Genomic DNA, 8,054 nt, shown 5'->3' with positions numbered 1-8,054 from the left:
CTGCTGACCGATGCAAATGATCTTTGAAGGGCTTTGCTTTTGGATCAACCCTCAGTCGGTGCTCAGCCAGTTCCCTAGGTACACCCGACATGTCAGTAGGATTCCATGCGAAGATGTCCCACTTCTCCCAGAGGAACTAGATGAGCGCGGCTTCCTATTTGCTATCGAGTGTCGTTGAGATGTTGGTCGAGGAAGCATTAGGATCTGTCGGGTGAATGCTCACTTTCTTGACGTCACCTGCTGACTGAAAAGAAGACTCAGAAGCGGGCTTCTTGGAGCGCATCAAATCGGCAGGATCAGTGTTCTTCTGGTATTCTTCCAACTCAACCACAGCCATTTGCTGGTTGACAATCTTGGAGCCTTGTTGTAAGCACTCCTCAGCCCTATGTCGATTCCCTCTAACTATGATCACACCCTTGGGTCCAGGCATCTTCATCTTGGGATACACGTAACATGGGCGGGCCATGAAACGGGCATAAGCTGGACGACCAAGGATGGCATGATATGTGCTCTTGAAGTCCACAACTTCAAATGTTAACTTCTCCTTGCAAAAAAATTTGTCAGTGCCGAACACCTAGTCCAACGCTATCTGGTCGAGTGACTTGGCGTTTTTCCGAGGAATGACTCCATGGAACTGCATATTGCTCTCGCAGAGTCGGGTCATCGGAATGCCCATCCCCTTGAGAGTATCCGCATACAAAATGTTCAGCCCAATTCCTTCATCCATCAGAACCTTGCGGAGACGAATGCCTCCCACAACTGGATCCACCACCAGAGATTGTCGACCAGCGGTAGCGACGTGAGCTGGGTGATCCGACTGGTCAAATGTTATGGGAGTCTGGGACCACCTGAGATATATGGGGGTCGTTGGAACAGCCATGTTTACTTCCCTGTTTATAACCTTCAATCGACTTTTGCTCTCCACATCGACAAAAATCATCAAAGTGGCATTGACTTCTGGAAAATCATCTTTATCTTCATTATCCTCCTTTTCACGACTTTTCTCACTCGACCGAGCTTCCTTGAATTGTTGAATCGGCAATCTACACCGCCGAGTGGTATGCTTGCGTAATATCAAATTCCGTCCTCATCTTTCTTCGTGTGGATTGCACACGGCAAATCTAGGACATATGTTCCCGACTGATTCTTCGACTTCTTGGGAGGAAACTATCCTTTGGGCTTCCCCTTATTCTTTCCCTGTGTCGCTAGAGCGACCACTTCTGCCTGAGCAGAACCATCAGCTTTGCGCTTCTGCTTCCAATCAGAACTACCACCACCAGCATCATTATCGACTGCCTTTCCCTTACCGCTGCGGAGGTGGTCTTCCTCTTCGCCATTGGCGTACCGAGTGGCAATCTCCATCATCTTGCTCATGGACATGTCTCGCATTCGACCAAACTTCAGATAAAGTTCCTTGTACCTGACACCAGCCTTCAAGCCGCAGACTGCTTGATGCTCAGAAACATTTTCCACCGTGTGATGGAGGGTGGTTCAACGCTAGATGTAATCTCTCAGAGTTTCAATCGGCTTCTACACACAATGTTGTAGCTCGGACAAACCAGCAGGACGTTTGCACGTGCCTTCAAAAGTTTTTATGAACACACGAGCAATGTCCTCCTAGCAATAGATGCTAGAAGGAGACAACTAATTCAGCCACGCCCGGGCCGAACCATCCAACCTCAGAGACAAATGCTTCATGGCAACATTGTAGTTTCCTCCACCAATCTGCACTGCCACTCGGTACTCATCCAACCATGTTTCAGGCTTTGATTTTCCCGTAAACTTTCTTATTCCATCCGCCAACACGAAGTTGGGGGGGATATCAGCGGATCGAATAGCTCTGCTGAAACAATTGGGGCCAGAGACAACGGCGCCACTTCCACTCAGATGATCTCTATCATAACCATCTCTGTGAGCCCTGCCCTATCAATCCTCCACTGCGCAAGCACATTCCTTGCATCGAACATAGGACTCCGCCCATCACCGAACGGGCGCCTATCGTCGTAGTGTCGGGGCACATACGAACCACTCCGCGGGGGAGAATGCACTCGACGGCGGTCATCACGGCGATAACGGTGAGCAAACTGATTTCGCCCCTCATCTCTCTACTGATCCTCACAGTAACCTCCGCCCCTGCGATGCTGTGATGACCCTAGACTATAAACTGACTGAATTGTGTCTGTCCTGGGTGAATTACTATGCAATCTATTGAGCGACTGAGAAACAACCGAGTTTTGCTGTTGCGCTGCCTGAAGCAATGTACGAATCTGCTCCAAACCTCTACCAGCCTCTGAATTTGACGGTGAATAGAATCTGCTATCTTAGCGACGACTGCAACATTCAGAACCGGAGTACAGAATACCTCAACGTTATTCTAAGGTCCACTCGGAAACAACTATTGTTGACGTCGACCGGAAACTGGAGGACGTTGGCGGGCGTGCCCACTCGGCAGCTCTCCAACCTTGTGTTCGCCGCGGCCGAAATCAGGCGGGCTTTGCAGCAAACCCACCATGAAAACCTTAGTTGCAGGACCGCAACTCTCGCACTCGGAAGGGACGTCACACTGATCAGACGCCGAGTCGAATGCACCGCGAAGTGATTCAGCGGGCTCGATGGCCGCAATCTGCGAAGAAGAAGCTTGGTGAGCCTCCACATGTCTCACCCATCGCTGGAGTCGCGAGCGACTGGATCGCTTGTGTCACGCCCAAGATGCGACCCTATCCTCAATTTGGCACGAAGGCCTCGTCAGGGATAGAAGCGCATCTCGCCGTGTCGCAAGAATGGATATCGTTACAAGTACATGTACTGAAAAAGAAGAGATATATATAGAATTGGCTTACACTTGCCACAAGCTACATCAGAGTCACATCAGTACATTACATAATCATCAAGATCAAGAGCAGGGTCCGACTACGGACGAAAACAAACGAGAAAAATAAGAACGACGTCCATCCTTGCTATCCCAGGCTGCCGGCCTGGAACCCATCCTAGATCGATGAATAAGAAGAAGAAGAAGAAGCAACTCCAAATGAACAATCAATGCGCTCGCGTCAAGTAACCTTTACATGTACCTGCAACTGGTGTTGTAGTAATCTGTGAGCCACAGGGGACTCAGCAATCTCATTTCCAAAGGTATCAAGACTAGCAAAGCTTAATGGGTGAGGCATGGTTAAGTGGTGAGGTTGCAGCAGCGACTAAGCATATAGTTGGTGGCTAAACTTACGAGTACAAGAAATAAGAGGGGGAAGCTCTACGCATAGAGGACGTGAACTACTAATGATCAAATGAATGATCACGAACACCTACCTATATCAGACATAACCCCACCGTGTCCTCGATCAGAGAAAGAACTCACGAAAGAGACAGTCACGGTTACGCACACAGTTGGCATATTTTAGTTAAGTTAATTCAACTTATCTAGAACAAGTGTTAAACAAAGTTTCCACGTTGCCACATAACCGCGGGCACGGCTTTCCGAAAAGATTTAACCCTGCAGGGGTGCTCCAACTAGTCCATCACAAATTACCACAAGCCGCATAGAAATCCTCAATCACGAAGCTCGCGATCTCGTCGGATTCCCTAGTGGAAAACCTCAACTCTGAGATTACCCAAAGCATCACCGGAATCCCGATGCACAAGATATCTCGTGAAAGGTAAAACTAATCCAGCACGGTCGCCCGGCGTGTCGACGATCCTGATAGGAGCCGCGTATCTCGTTCTCAGGACACGACGGATAAGCACAGCGTACGGTGGCCTGATAGAAATCTCCCGAGTTGCCCCGGGTTGGCCCCGCAAACGGCTCTAGTTTTGGACCAGCACCAACAGCACTGGCCCTCCCTGTATTATGTGAAATTACTCCTCAGGTTCATGACGCCCTATGCTTTCAGTATTAAAAGAATTATTATGTCGGGCAAATGTAGAACCAATGTTGGGCCTTGCCAGACCAGCTTTAATCTAAAACGAATTATCAAGGGGGTCCCCATAACAACCCCGATCGTGTTAGGAGCGCTCGTTTATGGAACATAACACCGGTAGCCGAATCTAAGGGGGGAAAGGTGGAACAAAACACCAGGCTAGAAAGGTCGAGCCTTCCACCTTTTACCAAGTATATAGGTGCATTAAATTAAATAGCATTTAATAGGGTGATATAACAAGGAACCCATGTTATCACGTGGAAGCAACTACACCTGCAAATAGCAACGCTATCAATAGGGTCAAGCAAGCAGTAACATAGCCAATCAGTGGTTTGCTAGGTCGAATAGGTTGAAGGTAATCATGGCATTGTTGAGAGGTTGATATTTAACAAGTGGTAGGCAACGACACATAAACGATAGAAGCGATAAACTAGCATGGCAATGATAGTAATGGTATCTGGGGAAATGGTCATCTTGCCTGAGATCCCGCTTGGAAGAAGAACAACTCCGTGAAGTCGGTGAACCAATGTAGTCGAATGGGTCCTCACATTCCGACACGCTTGCGAAACTCTATCGGAACGGAGCAAACCGAAAACAAACATCAACACAGATATTCACCACACGATGCACAACATGATGCATAACCTACTATGATGCATGATCAGTTCAGAATGCAAGGGATGGCATGGCAATTCACCTCATGCAAACACTATACATTACGTGAAGCTCGATATGCAATGGGTTGCAAACCGACGAAACTCCACGATTAATTATTTAATTCACTCCCGATTATTTAACACGCAATATTAAATGTTGTTACCATGGCAAGAGGTGAAGCGGTGATCCTACATGGCATCCTAGACGGTTAACACGCGGACAATAGATCGGAGCTACGTCACAAGAAACATGCAACACAATATAACATGCCATGAATGCGACATGCATGCAAGTTACAACAGCACGGCAAGAATAGATAGAAACACATGTCGCCACGACGAGCGAGAGGGAACCATGGCGGCAAAACGGAAACGATGCCACGGCAACGTTCCTATCCCGAAAATTCAACGAGGTATCGTGCCAACATATAGGAAGCGTGTGCGGGAACGTTAAGTAAAGATGGGGTGATCCCGTATATCGGGTTCCCATGTGTCGGGGCACAACAAAAGAGGAACACAATGTGCAACGGCCAACACACGGTGCAACAATCGATACAACTCATACAACATATTCGTTCATTACACGACACGTCTCAACGTTATACCTTTGACGCGTGCGAATTGGAGCGGTTCGGTTCGGAGCGGACGTCGTGGAAGTCGTGGTCGTCGTGGAAGTAGTCGTACACGGTCTCGTCGACGGTAGTTGTTCGCTCGGCGTCGTGGTTCACGGTCTTCGGCGTCGGGAGTCGAACACGTTTCCGAAGAGGCCGTCGAGGACAACGTGGTACTCATGAACTCGTCGAATCCACGACGACGGGGATGGTGCACGCGGCGACGTAGGCGGCAGCACGGGCAAACAACACGGCAAGCAGGGCAAGCAAACAACTAAACATATATGGCGGCTACAACAAGCACTATAGCAGGACACGGCAACCTACAGCTACAACAGCAAAACGGCAACAACAATAGCAAGGGCACATGCAGCTGGCAAGCAAGCTAGCTAGCGGCGCAACTGGCAAGTACGGCAGCAACAAAGCAACAGCTACACAACAGCAAGAGCTACATCTACGCTACAGCAGCAAAACTACAGGCAGCAGCAAGCAACGGAATCAGCAGCGACAGCAACAACAACTCCAAACAGCTCGGCACGGGAACGCGAAAGACAGCAACGGCACAGCGAGGCAGGCAGCGGCTCAAGCAACAGCAGCAGGAGCAGCAGCAAAAACGCAGCAGCAGCACAGCATCAGGCAACAAGCAGCGGCAAGCAACGCCACAACAGGGCAGAAGCAAATAGCTAGCAGCAACGGTGACGCAGCAGCAGCAGGCACAGGCGGCCTGGAGGCTAGCAGCACGGGGCAGGGGGTCGGGCACCTGCGACCTAGGGGTGGAGCGTGGGGAATACGGCGAGGCCGAGGGGGCGAGCCATGGCGGGGCGAGGGAGGCAGCGAGGAGGCGCGGCGACGGACGGCGACGTCGAGCACGACAGGGAACCTTCGGGCTGGCCACCGGGATGGGGCAGGGAGGCGAGCATGCCGGCGAGCTGGTGGCGGCTCATGGGATGGCCAGGGCGGCGGAGGAGGGCCTTGGCGGGCGGCCGCGCGGTCGGGCAGGGAGGCGGCGGCGCCTGGGGAGCAAGCCGACGGGGAATCGGGTGAGGGAGGCGCAGAGAAACAGAGGGGATCGAGGGGCTGGGAGGCGACGGCACTCGGGTGATGGAGCAGGGGCTCGCTAGGGCACGGGCTTGGGGCCAGCTGGGCCTGGGAAGGCCTTAGCCGGCTGGGCTCCCTCCCCCTAGTGTTTTCCCCCTTTTTTTAAAAAACAGAAAGGCCCAACAAAATGAAAAAGGTTTTTTAACAAAATAGAAAAATGCTTTTGGCTCCCTTTGAAAAAAATATACCCCAACTATAAAATAGCTTGGGAATTTTAAAACAAATAAAAAATGAAACCCTTTTTTTGAAGAATTAAAATTAAAATCTTTTGAAGAATAAAATAAACCTCTTTTATTTAAAGAATAAAATAAAAGCGCTTTAGAAGAGAAAAGAAAAATGATACGGATTTAAAATAAACAAAAGGAGAAAATAAAGAAAGCCCAAGGGGTTGCCCCCACATTTAATAAAATGATTTTAAAAGAAGACGATTTTTAAAAGGGGTTAAAACGGAACTTTAGCAAAACCACAACAATGAAAAGAGATGGGAGAGGGGGGAGTTCTATCGCACTACGACTCGGTGATCACTCGAAGCACAACACTCAAAACCACACGTGACAGACGATGCAAGATGCCATGCATCATGCGACGATGCAAACTAAATGACGATGCAACAAATAAAACTAATGACACGACAGAAACGGAAATAAAAAAAGGGAAATCTTCTGGAACGTCGGTCTCGGGCTATCACAACTCTCCTACACTACAAGAGGATCTCGCCCCGAGATCCAAGAATGAAAGGGGAAGAGGATGAGAAAGAACAAGAGGTAAAAACTTAGTCGCTTCTTTGACAAACGAGTGAAACCAACGATCCTTGAAGGTTGCAAAGAGGTGAGGAATGAAATGAGAAACAAGCAAGAATTCACGGAAAATTTCAGTAGCACTTCTGTAGGAAAATGGGACAAAAAATTCGATAAGAAGAGAGAATTAGACAATATTCATAACAAACAACTAAATAGAACAAGGGAACACCATGGACTTGATAGAACAACATGATAGACCCCAAAAGAGCAACATCACAATGCCTCCGGAACAATAGAATAGGAACTAGCTCATACGGAAGAAGAGAATGAAGATAGAATGACAACTAACATCACAATAGAATTGAAGAGCCTCCGGACGGAGAATTGACGTAGTAGTTGGAAAACCAACAATGAAAAGAACAAGATAGTAGTGGGCTTATGAAAATCATCTCAACAAATATGAGGTGACAACCAACCACTAAAAGAAACAAGGATAGATTGGGAGCAACAAGAAATCAAAACTTCTTACACCAAGAGGGTGCATTGAGAACTGGGATCAATGATAAACACCATAATAGCCACAATCCCAAGGAAAAGCTTTAGGTGAAGTCTAAACCAAGGTAGCTCAATGAAGAAATCATAGGTTGAAAATATCTCATGAAGATAGAATCGGTGGATTTAATTATCTCATTCTTGAAAGGAAAACTCTTCGAGGCTCCTACACTAACAAGTATGATGTAACACCACCTCAAAGGATAAAGGAAGAACAAATGCACTTGGGAATGCAAGAGAATGGATACTTGAGGTTCTCTAACAAGAATCTTGAAAAACACTAGAAAATGGATTGAAACCTTGATGAACCACCATGAAGGACCACCATATACAAATGAATGATGCAAGGATATGAAGGTAGAAAAGAATAAGATTATGACCTTGCCGAAATTTAGATGAAGCCTCACAAAGAGATACTTAAAAGAACTTGGAACTCCGGAAAATAAAGATAAGCACACGAGAAAAGAATTGAAACCATGAGCC

This window comes from Hordeum vulgare, chromosome 6H (assembly GCF_904849725.1).
Source record: "Hordeum vulgare subsp. vulgare chromosome 6H, MorexV3_pseudomolecules_assembly, whole genome shotgun sequence".
In the NCBI taxonomy this organism is placed as follows: domain Eukaryota; kingdom Viridiplantae; phylum Streptophyta; class Magnoliopsida; order Poales; family Poaceae; genus Hordeum; species Hordeum vulgare.
This window is presented reverse-complemented; position numbering follows the sequence as displayed.